The 13,880-nt window shown below is 45.5% G+C and overlaps 1 non-coding gene across 1 annotated transcript; it reads left to right on the forward strand.

Annotated features, from left to right (window-relative positions):
- The first annotated feature begins 13,233 nt into the window (after nt 1–13,233).
- On the forward strand, nt 13,234–13,309 carry TRNAE-CUC (transfer RNA glutamic acid (anticodon CUC)). Its single transcript has one exon. It is a non-coding gene; the product is annotated as a tRNA-Glu (tRNA).
- The last annotated feature ends 571 nt before the right edge of the window (nt 13,310–13,880 follow it).

The raw sequence follows: 13,880 nt of genomic DNA on the forward strand, positions 1-13,880 counted from the left end.
CTCCTCCTCCTCCTCCTCCTCCTCCTCCTCCTCTTCTTCTTCTTCTTCTTCTTCTTCTTCTTCTTCTTCTTCTTCTTCTTCTTCTTCTTCTTCTTCTTCTTTGTTATTTAAAACCAAAGTGTTTCCGTGTGTCCATGATACATCAATGGCTCCATGTTGGACGGATTAACTATTCAATCAGATCTTTTTTTTATTGTTCCTCAGCCAGGTCCTGATTAAATGCAAATCTGATCATGTGGAGAGCACAGCTACCTCTTGGAAAGCCACTGTGCAAATGTGTCCTTCGCGGTGGCCACTTATTTTATCAAACGAGGATAATTTGTCATAGAGAGACGGTGACACCGACTTCTTTCCTAAACCTGCTGTGAGGGCAAGGGACAAAGGACAATTGATTTTTTCCTGATTAATATACTCCATTCTGCCCAGCTACTGAACACCAGAGAGTACAAAGTACTAGGGCTGCATCTTGCCTTGAACTATGAAACAGAAATCTCTCTCGAAATCAATATGGAGTCTGCTTCAAAATCAATGGCTCCTGGCCAGGCATTAAATATCCTCGGCCAGATGTAGACTCAATATATGCTTTGGACACGGTGACACCATCTGAGCAGAAGAGCTGCTTATCCGTTGTGTTGTCACCATCTGTGTCATATATTGAACTGAACACCCATCTGTTATTTGGAAAGCATATTTACAGTAGGTAGAACAGGGGGTCACCAACATTTTCAGGCCCATGAGCACATCTGGATTTTTGAGTAGCCAGCTGGCCACAGCCCTAAACAGGAGACCTCCTCATTTGGGTCTCCATTGCATATCTGTCTTACATATACAGTGGTACCTCGGGTTACATACGCTTCAGGTTACATACGCTTCAGGTTACAGACTCTGCTAACCCAGAAATAGTACCTCAGGTTAAGAACTTTGCTTCAGGATGAGAACAGAAATTGTGCTCTGGCAGCGCGGCGGCAGCGGGAGGCCCCATTAGCTAAAGTGGTGCTTCAGGTTAAGAACAGTTTCAGGTTAAGAACGGACCTCCGGAATGAATTAAGTACTTAACCTGAGGTACCACTGTACAACGTAACCTCTTTGGCAAGGGGATGGAGCAACAACTCCCCTAAGAGCTTTTTAGTTTTGAGAAAAATCCAGTTAGATTAGAGATGTATAGAATTAAGTGGCTAGAGAGGAGGTTTTGTTTTATTTCTGCCTCTCTCATAATACTATGCAATGAAGCTGAATGTTGGGATATTCAGGACAGAGCAAAGAATTTATTCACACAGCACCAAGTTAGGGAATTCACTCCCATAAAAAGCAGTGGTGGCCACCACCTTGGATGGCTTTAAAATGAGATTGATGGAGAGTAAGGCTACCAAAGGCAGCTAACCATACTAGCTCTGTTATACCCCCACTGCCAAAGGCAGTATGTGTGGGATATTTACAATGCAGTCAAACCAACAGTGCATATTTGCTAGACAGGCACATGATAGGAGCACAGAGTTCTTCCTGCAGAAAGGACTCTGAGAGACACTGGCACAGTTAGGAGAAGGGCGTATCGATACATATAATGTCCTCACCTGGCCAGGGCACTTCCTCTTTGCTCTTTGACCTCATTCCAACATCTGCTAAGTCTGAGCCAAAGGTCAGACACCATTTTAAACTGGACTAAAGTATGCCTTTGTAACTGAATTACCATTTTAAGCCTGCCTGAACAAAGCTGCCCTTATCTGTTATTCTTCAGCAAGTACTCTGAGTGAGTAAATGTCACTGCTACCTTTCACATGACCTATTTGTGTGATTATTGTTTTGACAGGGAGAAAAGGGGGAAGTACCAGGACACTCCAGTCTGCCCTAAAGCATATTATTTAAAACAAAAGGATTATTTAAAACTAGCATATCAAAGCTTCCCTTTTAAGCTGCAAAGGAATGCATTCTGCTGGACTCACAAATGTGAGGAAGCAAGGATACATCTATTTTTCCGTGTATAAGACGCTCCTATGTATAAGACGCCCCCTATTTTTGGGGACTCCAAATTAAGAAAACACCCCTCAGCACTACCTGTGTATAAGACGAGTCCCAATTTTAAACCTATTTTTTTGGTAAAAAACCCCCCTAGTTTTATACACAGAAAAATACGGTATATCCTCTTCCGTTATCTATACACATCCCTACAGTATATGCCTCTGAAGACCTGCTTCTGGCCATCACAGGTAGGAAGCATGCTGTTGCACATAGGTCCTACTTTTAGGCATCCCATAGACATCTGGTTGGCCACTGTGAGATCAGGATCCTGGCCTAGATGGGCTATTGACCCAATCCAACAGGAATCTTCTTAGGATCTTAAATCCACTGAAGCATTTCAGCAATTTCCTCCCAGGACTCCATCCCTTCCTAGTCCTTAGCACGGAATTGGATTGTGCTTGAAAGCAATGAAGCCACCTTATGAAACAGGAGAAGGCCATCATTTCCCCCAGATTTCAAATAACCGAAAAGTAGTCACTGCAGAAAAGAAGGGCCGGCTGAATGATGAGCGGGATTACATTTTACTTTATTTTAAAAAGGAGAAGACACATTGTTTGGAGTCCTCTTCCAGATGGGTACGCCCTTCCTCATTTTTGAAAGGGAAGCACCGCAGGCAAAGTTATCTACTGAATCACATAATAGCACCCAGGAGATGAAACGGTATCTTTTGTCTGTCCTGTTCAGTGCGAGCATCACTTGCCTTGAATGCTTCGTCTGAAAAGATTCCTCTCCCTTCTTCTTCTTTCTATGAATAGAAAGACATCTCTTATGCTCTCCTTGTCACGCTCTGGCCTGGTAGGAAATGTCGCTGCAGGGCGGTTCTCCTCGCCTCTGTCGGCTTCCGTTAAGGCGTTCCACTCCCCGCTTCCCTGGTTCCTTCAAAGCACCACGTAATAACAGCTCACAAAACGCCTTCGGAATGGGAGATCAGGTAAGAAAAAAGAAGAAAAAGAAGAAGAAGAAGAAGAAGAAGAAGAAGAAGAAGAAGAAAACACCCCACTAAGTTCCCGTGACAACATAATGCCAGTCATTTTGGAGAAATACCTCATTAACGCAAAGCCCAGGAGATCCTCGTCTCTCCGTTCTCCATTCAGCCGCTGTGGGTATGAGAATCGGAAAGATGAAATTCAGGACACTGTGCTTGAATGTCCCCTTGATGACTCCTTGTTCCAGGTCTGGCATTCGCTCCGAGGCTCATGTGGCTCAGTGTGATCAGGCAAAAAGCAGACTCAAAAGACCGGCATTTCTCCATGTTTTGAGCTCATCCTCCTAATGATCTCTAAAGACCAGCTGAATGGAAATAAAGGCTTGGCGTGCAATCCTGAACAGTTAGGCTGCTTTAAATTCTATCGAGATTTTTCGCAATAGCTGCAAAGGGGCTGCTGAGAGCAGGAAGTTGCAGTGCTAGTGAACAGCTTCTGTGCTGGTTTCTTTTTACAGATTTTGCAGAAATACACTGTGTTGATTTTTAAAGACGGACCCTGGTCAACAGCACAGTGGGTTGGGCCCAGATTCCCATTAGCTGAACTTGGTTCCCATTGAAACTAACCAGATTTAAGTTCAGTGGGAGCCAAGTTGCAACCCTAACCCTGTGTCGCCCTCACAGAATTCAATAGGTTGCATTCAATGTGGTGCTAAGCTAAGGTGCTGGATGAGGGGGGAATGGCCATGAAGGTATGAAGGGCAGCACAATGATGGTGGTGAAACCAAATTGGTGGCTGGTTGCTCCTTTGCAGCATAACCTGCCTCATACGGTTGTTGTGAGGACATAAAGCCCTGAAGGAGCATCTCTACCTCCATCGTTCTGCCCGGACACTGAGGTCCAGCACCAATGGCCTTCTGGCAGTTCCCTTGCTGCGAGAAGCCAAGTTACAGGGAACCAGGCAGAGGGCCTTCTTGGTAGTGGCACCCGCCCTGTGGAATGCCCTTCCACCAGATGTCAAAGAGAAAAATAACTACCAAACTTTTAGAAGACATCTGAAGGCAGCCCTGTTTAGGGAAGCTTTTAATGTTTAATAGGTTATTGTATTTTAGTGTTTTATTGGGAGCTGCCCAGAGTGGCTGGGAAACCCAGCCAGATGGACGGGGTATAAATAAATAAATAAAATATTAATATTAATATTAATAATAATAATAATTAAAAGGGGGACAAGGTGACTGGGTGTTTTCAGTTAGCTTTTTTAAAAAAGCCTTGACACTGCTGAAGAAGCAACTTGGTTCCCTGCAGCTGAGACATAGCATCATTCCCATCAAGCAATCTGGTATTATTATTATTATTTTTAGAAAGAGAAAGAAATACTTGGCCAAGAAGACCTTCCCAAAATCATAGCTTTGTAGAGTTGGCAGGAACCCCAAGGGTCCCCATCCCATTTGAAACCATACCTGATCCTGCTTAGCTTTGCAAATGTGCTAGCAGCTTTATTGCTGCACCACTAGGAGGTGATCTTAGAATTTTGACACTGGTTTTCCCCATCCCCACCTTCAATGTGGTGTAATGGTTAGAGTGTTGCCCTGGGAGATCTGGATTGCTCATTGAGTCACCTTGGGCAAGAGAGAGAGAGAGAGAGAGAGAGAGAGAGAGAGAGAGAGAGAGAGAGAGAGAAATATTGCAGAGGAAATAAAACAGGAGGAAACACAAATGTGTGTTAACATTTCAGAATAGTCTGTGTTTAAGCTTCTTCCATCAGCCAGCTTGCCTGGCTTAGATATAAAAATCTAAAACACTGCTCATGAGGCATCAGGCAATGCTCAGAATCCTACCGTGACAAAGAGAAAAACTTATTTTCTCTCGAAAGTAAGTGCTTTAGTAAAAAAGGAAAAAAAACCCACCACATTCAAAGTACCTGGGTTTAATGATCCAAAGGTCAGGCACGGGAAATTGCAAATAAGGTCTATTTGTCTGGTGATCGAGTTGACTTGCTGACATTAAGGAAGAATGTTAAGACTTGCTGAAATTAAGGTAATTGGGGAAAGCGCTGCGGAAGATACTAAACTCTTTTATTTTACCCTGTGTCATCAAAACACAGCTCTAATTGGCTACAGTGCAGCTGAATTGAGCCAATAAAAAGTATCATTGATTATAACCCCTATATGGCGGTAATCGCGGCCATCTTTTTTATGGTATTGGCAGCCAAAATTGCATTTCCTCTTTGTCTCAGGTCACTAACCACCCAAATGAGCATTTGTTAATGGAACCAGATCATTAGTGGCGCCTTTGCTGGAAGTTCCGTGGCACCGCCTGAGTGCACTTTTAAACGCACGTGGAAAATTCGAGCTCAGCTTCCCCACGCCACCTGAGGACGGGCGTCTCTGAGTTTTGACGGATGGCTCTTTGTTCTGCAGCCTTGGAGGTCTATTGAGCACAAAACGCTGACCAGTAACTAGGACGGCCTAATTACCTCAGGAGAGAAGCCGGATCATTATTGTTATAGAAATGAGATGAAACGGAGGGAAGGGCGCAGCAGGTCAGACGGGCATAGCCTGGGTGATCATTATTTCTGGGGCTTGCTTGAAGCGAACCTTGTCTGGAGAATAGGTCACTGGCAGGACATCTGCCTTGCAAGCAGAAGGTCCCTGGTCAATCCCTAGCATCTCCAGGTAGGGTTGGGAGAGGCTCTGTGCCAGAAATCCTGGAGAACATCTGTCAGTCAGTGTAGACAATGCTGAGCAAGAGGTACAAATGGTCTGGCTGAGTTTAAGGTAGCTTCTTAAGTTCCTGTCTGTTGCTGTAGCATCAGGACAAAGCCGGCATTAAGGAGCAAACGCACGAGTCATGCGGACGAAGTCCAGATTAGGGTTGGGCTGAATAATAATAATAATAATAATAATAATAATAATAATAATAATTTATTATTTGTACCCTGCCCATCTGGCTGGGTTTCCCCAGCCACTCTGGGCAGCTTCCAACAAAGATTAAAAATACATTAGAATGTCACACATTAAAAACTTTCCTGAACAGGGTTGCCTTCAGATGTCTTCTGGAGCTGTGGGTTAAACCACAGAGCCTAGGACTTCCCGATCAGAAGGTCGGTGGTTCGAATCCCCTCGACGGGGTGAGCTCCCGTTGCTCGGTCCCTGCTCCTGCCAACCTAGCAGTTCGAAAGCACGTCAAAGTGCAAGCAGATAAATAGGTACCGCTCTGGCGGGAAGCAAAACGGCGCTTCCGTGCACTGCTCTGGTTCGCCAGAAGTGGCTTAGTCATGCTGGCCACATGACCCGGAAGCTGTACGCCGGCTCCCTTGGCCAATAAAGCGAGATGAGCACCACAACCCCAGAGTCGGCCACGACTGGACCTAATGGTCAGGGGTCCCTTTACCTTTATATATCGCTATATCATGCAAAATTGGTTTGAAGTCCATATCCATATCGGTTTCATAATTTTTGACCTGCCAATATATCATGAATCCTGGTGTGTGTTTGTTTGTGTGTGAGCGCGCTATGCAAAAATCACAATGCAGGAAAAAACATGAAGCCAGCCAATGCCTTAACATAGTTCCATCCTTATTTCAAACACTGTGATATATTGGTATATCATGATGTTTAGCACAATTCTAAGTGTTGGTGTTGACCTTTAAAGCCCTAAATGGCCTCGGCCCAGTATACCTGAAGGAGTGTCTCCACCCCCATCTTTTAGCCCAGACACCGAGGTTCAGCGCCGAGGGCTTTCTGGTGGTTTCCTCACTGCGAGAAGTGAGGTTACAGGGAACCAGGCAGAGGGCCTTTTCGGTAGTGGCGCCCGCCCTGTGGAACGCCCTCCCATCAGATGTCAAGGAAATAAACAACTATCTGAATTTTAGAAGACATCTGAAGGCAGCCCTGTTTGGGGAAGTTTTTGATGTTTGATCTTTCATCGTGTTTTTAATATTTTGTTGGGAGCTGCCCAGAGTGGATGGGGAAACCCAGCCAGATGGGCAGGGTATAAATTATAAATTGTTGTTGTTGTTGTTGTTGATATATCACCACATGAAAAGCAGATATCACCCAGCCCTGCTGTTCGCCTCCACATAGTTCCATCCTTATTTCAGGCATTGTGATGTATTGATATATCACAATGTTTAGCTGGTGATACTGTATATCACGACGTTGAAAACCAGATATTGCCCAGCCCTAGTCCAGATACATTGGAAGCAGACTCAGTACCATATAAAGCATACCTGTGCTTGCATTGGCATAGCCCAAATATAGCACGGAAGAACTAAAATGAACAAGAAAAGCCTCGTCCTGATGTATCTGTTGTAGGGATGGACATCTTCAGTCTGAAAGAGGAGGATCTCAGTTGGTAGAGCTCGAGACTCTTACTCTCAGGGTTGTGAGTTTGAGTCCCACATTGGGCAAAAGATTCCTGCATTGCAGGGAGTTGGACTAGATGACTCTTGTGGTCCCTACAATTCTATGATTTAGAATCCTTCCTACATACATTCAAAGCTAGCATGTCTGCTCAAAACTTCTCAGCTTGCCTTCTCACTGACATGCTGGGGTTGTAGGAGTCAGGAGTGCTATATTTTGGGAGGTAGGCAGTCAAACCAATCAACCTCTTGCCTGCAGTCTAAAATAGTTCATCCCGGCCACCCACAAGAATGGCATTGTTATTTTTGGCTCATCATCTTTGGAGAGCTCAATGTAAACTTCAGGAATTTCAGAATGCTTGTTTGATCATTGCTCGATTTAAGGAATTCATACCCTGCTTTTAAGTCCCAAAGCAGCTTAAAGTAAAAGATAAAGCACACAATTGATACAGCATTCCGCAAGTTGTATAATGAGAGCACACACTGCCATCGTGACAATCTTGAAGACTTAATTCCCTCTGTGTGTTTGCCCTCAGCTGTTGTCTGCACATGCCATTATTTTCAGCCATGCCTAAACACCCTTTGAAAGCGGAGTTTCTGAGGGCTGCTTATGGTTACGTAATACCGAGAGAACTTCATCCTTGGGGTCTTCACTCATGCAGATAGTGTTACATCACTGCTTTGCCCAAGGAAAAAGAATATTCAGTGCAAGGCTTGGGAGGAATATGGCTGAGAGACACATAATTTTGACCCTCTCTGGATGTTGGGTTTTATTTTATTTGCAATGCCAGGGGCCAGCCAGGATATGAACAGGATACAGTGGTACCTCGGGTTAAGTACTTTAATTCATTCCAGAGGTCCATTCTTAACCTGAAACTGTTCTTAACCTGAAGCACCACTTCAGCTAATGGGGCCTCTCGCTGCCGCCGCACTGCCGGAGCGCGATTTCTGTTCTCATCCTGAAGCAAAGTTCTTAACCCAAGGTACTATTTCTGGGTTAGCGGAGTCTGTAACCTGAAGCGTATGCAACCTGAGGTATAGGGGATAAGTCTGGGCAGACTGGATTGACTTTTCAATGGCAGAACCCACTTGCAGAAGGTGTCCTTCTTTGATGTTCAAGCCTTTCTCACAATCAGGGTGTTGTGGACTGAGTGCACCCAACATTTCCTACATTTTCAGTAGACCCACAACTTATGTGGGGGTTATGTTCTGGGGATTCAGCAGGGATCTTTTTTGTGTTTTTCAATTCTAACATTCATGCTATGCTCCAGTGACCCCCAACTTAGCCAGGTGACCCACAGCAATTAGAAGAGGCAAGTGGTGAAAGAATTGCACTGATAACAACAAAGACCTCTAATTATTCCAGCAGATGAAGCATGAGTTACTTTAATTACTCTGCAAGGAATCGATACAGCAACCATACAGAAATTAAGTATACTATTAAAAACGGCAGGACATCTTTTGCCCACAAGTATATGAACAGCTGGCATGGGAGACGTCTATTTTTGACTTAATCACAGGAAATGAATAAAGCAGGATGAATTATTGGGCTATATTGCAACACATCGGAATGTGATACTTTTTTAGTCGACGGAAGATTTGTAACTATGCTTTGGGCTTTTTTTTTAAAAAAAGGAAAACTTCAGCCTCAAAAGTGCCTAACAAAATCTTGTACACTCAGGGAACCACCCAAACTTCCCTCTGCCTGAGTCTAGTGGGGTTTTATGCCATGACAGGACTACTACTGCGTCCTCAGTCCTGCCGCACATTGCAACTGAGGTAGAATGTGGGGACGGGGCGGGAGTGGGGACTGGCAGATTGCTGTTCCAGTATTGAGCCATCATGTGATAGCTGCAGGGCCTTCAGCCATCAAGTGATAGTCACACTGATAGTCACACATGATGGAAATCATGTCATCTCTTACTTAATAGTTTCTCTCAATGTAAAAGTCCCAAACACTGCAACCCAAACGCTGCAACCTTCCTTCACGGGGGAGCTGTTCGATCCGCTCAATCATTTCGCTTGCTCTTTTCTGAACCTTTACCAACCTTATAATGTCTGTTTTGACACGAAGAAGAAGAAGAGTTTGGATTTGATATCCCGCTTTATCACTACCCGAAGGAGTCTTAAAGTACCTAACAATCTCCTTTCCCTTCCTCCCCCACAACAAACACTCTGTGAGGTGAGTGGGGCTGAGAGACTTCAAAGAAGTGTGACTGGCCCAAGGTCACCCAGCAGCTGCATGTGGAGGAGCGGGGAATCGAACCCGGTTCACCAGATTACGAATCTACCGCTCTTAACCACACTGGCTTTCACGAGGCGGCCGGAACTGTACACAGTATTCCAAATGTGGGGCCGCACCATAGATTTGCATCCACCCCCCCCCGCAAAACAAACCAAGATTGTTTTGCATCGAGCTGTACGCTGTGCTGCTTTTGATCGCGGTTCTCCTTCCCTTTGAGTTATCACCTCTTTCCCCACGCGTAGAAAATATATTCCGGAATGTAGCTGAGCCCCGGCTGATCTCCCCTGTGTTCCCTCACAAATCTCTTTTGGAAAGGCAAGATAAATAGGCAGATTGATAGACAGGCATGCAAAAGCAACTGCATCTTTAATGCAATTCAATGCGAATACTATTTTGTGGGAGGTGGGGGGTGGGGGGTGAGCCTTCAGCAAAGCAACCATGTATTAAAACGATTTTTCCTTGCATCAGGAGATGGGCCAAAAATACCTTTAAGGGAAGATGTCAATTCCTGTGCAGCCATTAACAGCTGGAATATATTATTTTCATGTTTCATCTACAGTGAAGCAAGCAGAAGCAGTAAGTCATTCTCTGTTGTTGGTTTTTTTTTTGCCTCGACGCAATAATCACATTTTGATTAAGCTGATTCAGGAGGTGGGGGTAGCCCCTTAGCAGGAACCGAAATAATAATGATTCCCAATCCGGACTAATACATTTTGAAACGAAAAGAAACCCGATGGCTAAATCTCTTGTTTGTTCTTAAAAATGGAAAATGTACAGAGACACCCAGGTCTCACTGACTCTCTTGCACCATATAAAAACTGTTACGGTTTGTCCCACAGGCAAAGGAATGTGGCAGAGACGCAAGGCGAGTTGTGCCGATTACTAGGGAGAAATAAAAATAGGGTGGTTGTGCATCCAGAAAGTTTGGGTGGCTGTTTGTCATGGATGCTTTAGCTGAGATTCCTGCATTGCAGGGGGCTGGACTAGATGAGCCTTCGGGTCGTCGTCGTCGTCGTCATCATCATCGTCATCATCATTTTATTTGTATGCCGCCTTTCCATAATTGAAACTATGCTCAAGGCAGCTTACAACATGACAAGATTTACGTAATTACAGACATCATAGAAGTCATAAACAATAAATAAATCACACCAAAAAAGGACACAACCAAATGGAAACAATTTCCATGTAAATCATAACATCTAAAACTAAAGATAACAGCAAGAGCTCTCTCAACCCCCCGTAAACAATACTCCAGCCCAAGAATCTGTTCAACAGGCTCACCTTTTTCGTGTTCGGACCTTTAAACCTCCCCCTGAAATAAATTCAGACAAGACTCAAATTTTGGTTTGGTTTTTGGCAGAATTTAGGCCACAATTTTATTGCTTAGAGCAAGTGACTGGTTGCATAGGCTCTGCTTGGACTAGCTCCCTGCCATGCAGGTAGCGCTGACCCAGAGTTCCAGCATAGGTCAGCTAAGGGTGAACACCTGGATAAGCGGAAAGCCGGGAACGGGCTAACTCCGCCACCCAAATGTCCCCCTGGACTCAGGCACGGGCACAACCCCCTCTCTGGGGGTGACCAGACCATCGAGTCCCTGGATTCATTTAACGGGATACCCTTCACATAGGGATGGTTAAGAGCAGAGGAGGGTGACCAAGAATCCAGAAACCATGCCTTATGAGGAATGGTTGAAGGAGCTGGGTATGCTTAGCATGGAAAAGAGGAGACTGAGAGGAGATATGATAGTGGTAAATGTGGCAGCTGCGAGGGAGCTTCTTGTTGCCTCTGCATGGCCTCTCCACAGCCGCTGCTGCCAGCCTCCTCCCTTGGGCGACTCGTAGTGCCTGCTGGAGAACAGTCGAAGCCCAGCCCTGTGTGATGTGCTGGCTCTGAGGGGCAGGCAGAAGCCGGGGCTGCCATGGGTGGGGGGAAAGGGGCAGTGGAGCAGGGCACAAGGAGTCTTGATTATTATTATTTTTAATGCTTTGTGCATCCACGTCTGATCTTGACCCTTTCTAAAACTGGTGTGTGTTTTTATTTTCTTGCAAATCTGCCAAATAATGAAATAAATAAAATCGGGGTTTTCTCAGGACTCTGGAGGGTGTGTGTGCTGCATCTTATGGATGAAGTGGGGGTGGCACTCGCCCTTCTTATGAGAGGAAATGCTCTGTGGTGGGTGGGAGAACAGACAAATTATGGGCCTTCCAGTTGCAGGGGGCGTGCAAAATGTCCCCAATTTCACCTGAGGATTGTTGCAGGGTATGTGTGTGCCCTTGCCACCCCACAGAAGCATGGACTACGAACCGACACACACTTCTTTATATTGTGAAAACAGGGGTGATTAAAAACGATAGATCAGGAAGTGGCACTTGGTGCTCCGCATTTACCTGTGAAAAATACGGGGCTGTATGTTCATCTGGCAGCCTATATTTTCTGCAGACATATTTTGGTTTTCAGGCACTCCTAGGCTTTTATTACTGACAGCTCTCTGGGATGCCTTTCCTACCCTACAGTTACATTCCCAGTGGCCCCCATTGTTTCGCTTCTCACACTGGCTGGCAGCCTCCTCCTTACTTGGCTCTTGAGAACTACATACAAGACCAGTAAATTATAGAGTACAAGGAAGGTAATCTTGGCAGCCCGCAAGAAACCAGCTTTGTAGAACAGGAGATTTTTGTTTTTGTGGTTTTTTTTTTTAAAGAATACCTCTTATCAAATTAAAGGCTGCACATTCATTTTCTGTCAGCTCCTCTGCATGTCTCCAGGCAAACTTGGCGTGCTTTCAGATGGCAGTGATGAGAACATTCCTAACATTTAGACAAGGTAGGAAGCCGGAATGGCCCTAACCGTCGTCACAAGCGATGTCTTAAGAGCACATTCACTGTACTTTGGGCCAGCCAATTAAATCAGAGCTGACAAGCAGGAAGATGAGAGAGGGCTATTAAATTCATGCAGGGGCGACAACAGGATTTCTGGGGCCTGGTGCAATGAATGTGGATCGGGCCTCCTGCAAATGGTTGCCAGACCTCAAGGTGTGACCTGAATTCTCCAGGTTTGGCCTTCACTGGGTGGCAGGTGGAGGGCTTGAATTTCCAGGTGGGTGAGAGGGCCTATATGCTTTAGCTGAGATTCCTGCATTGGAGAAGTTGGGAATAGAAGACCCTTTGGGTCACTTCCATCCTGTCCTGTCCTGTCCTGTCCTGTCGAGAGAGAGAGAGAGACTGTGCACACAGCTTGCAAGATTCGTCCCGGCACAAGCTGGCTGCAAATAGTAACATATCCACTTCGGAGGGTGGGGAGTCTTCCCTCCTTCACTCTCTTCTCCCAAATAACCTCAGTGTGCTGGTCCCGTGGGTTACCCAAGAGGCGAGGTCCAAGTCCGGTCCATGGTCAAAGGTGCAACATGGAGGCAGTCCGTAGTAGCTGATAAGGAGCAGGTGGTTGACAGCATGTGACCCCTCTGCTAGAACATTTGCACCAGCTGCCCATAAGCTATCAAGCCAGGTCTCAAGCCCCAAACAACTTGGATCCAAAATACCTCTAGGATCACGCAAGCCATTAAATCTCAACTCAACCACTAAGGTCGTTCGAAGGAGGGCTGTTAGTTGTCCCCCGTGTTAAAGAGGCCCAAGCCATGCATCTAATGACAAAGCCCATCTTTCCATCTAACCTTGGTCTAATGCTGCCCTGTTGATAGCTCAGTTGGTAGAGTGTGAGACTCTCGATCTTAGGGTCGTGGGTTCGAGCCCCATGGTGGGCAAAAGAGTCTTGCATTGCAGGGGGTTGGGCCAAATGGCCCTCCTGGTCCCTTCCAACTCTTCAGCTCTATGATTCTGACATGTCCTGGCAATGCCGTTGTCAGAGCAAAGACCTCGAATCCGCCCGAACTGTAGGAAAAGAAAAACAGAATTGCACCTGCAAAGTATAACTACTTCTGCAAGGTGGGGCAGATCTGTCAGAACTTGGCAAACCATTTTTTTTAAAAGAAATCAGAATGCTCGAGTTGGCTTTCCTAGATCTTCTTTGATGGTGTGTTTTAAAGCAGGGGCCTTCAGAGTCTCTCCGTGCCTATATGAGGGCACTAAAGGGGGAAAAATATGACAGATCTGGAAGAGCGTTGGCACTGGATGAGGAAGGACCTAAATCATTTTCAATACCTTTTCTCTAATCTAAAAGACAGATGTTGAAAACCAAATTCTGCCACCAAGACTCTGACGCAGTAACAAATGGCGAAGTGCTGCAGGCTCGTTGCGAGGGCCTGGAAATAAATTTGGAAGTTATTATCGAGGAATTCCCCATGGCCTTCAGTTCAGTGCATGCCTGTACTGAGG

The sequence above is a fragment of the Podarcis muralis genome, chromosome 4, assembly GCF_964188315.1.
Source record: "Podarcis muralis chromosome 4, rPodMur119.hap1.1, whole genome shotgun sequence".
Lineage (NCBI taxonomy): Eukaryota > Metazoa > Chordata > Lepidosauria > Squamata > Lacertidae > Podarcis > Podarcis muralis.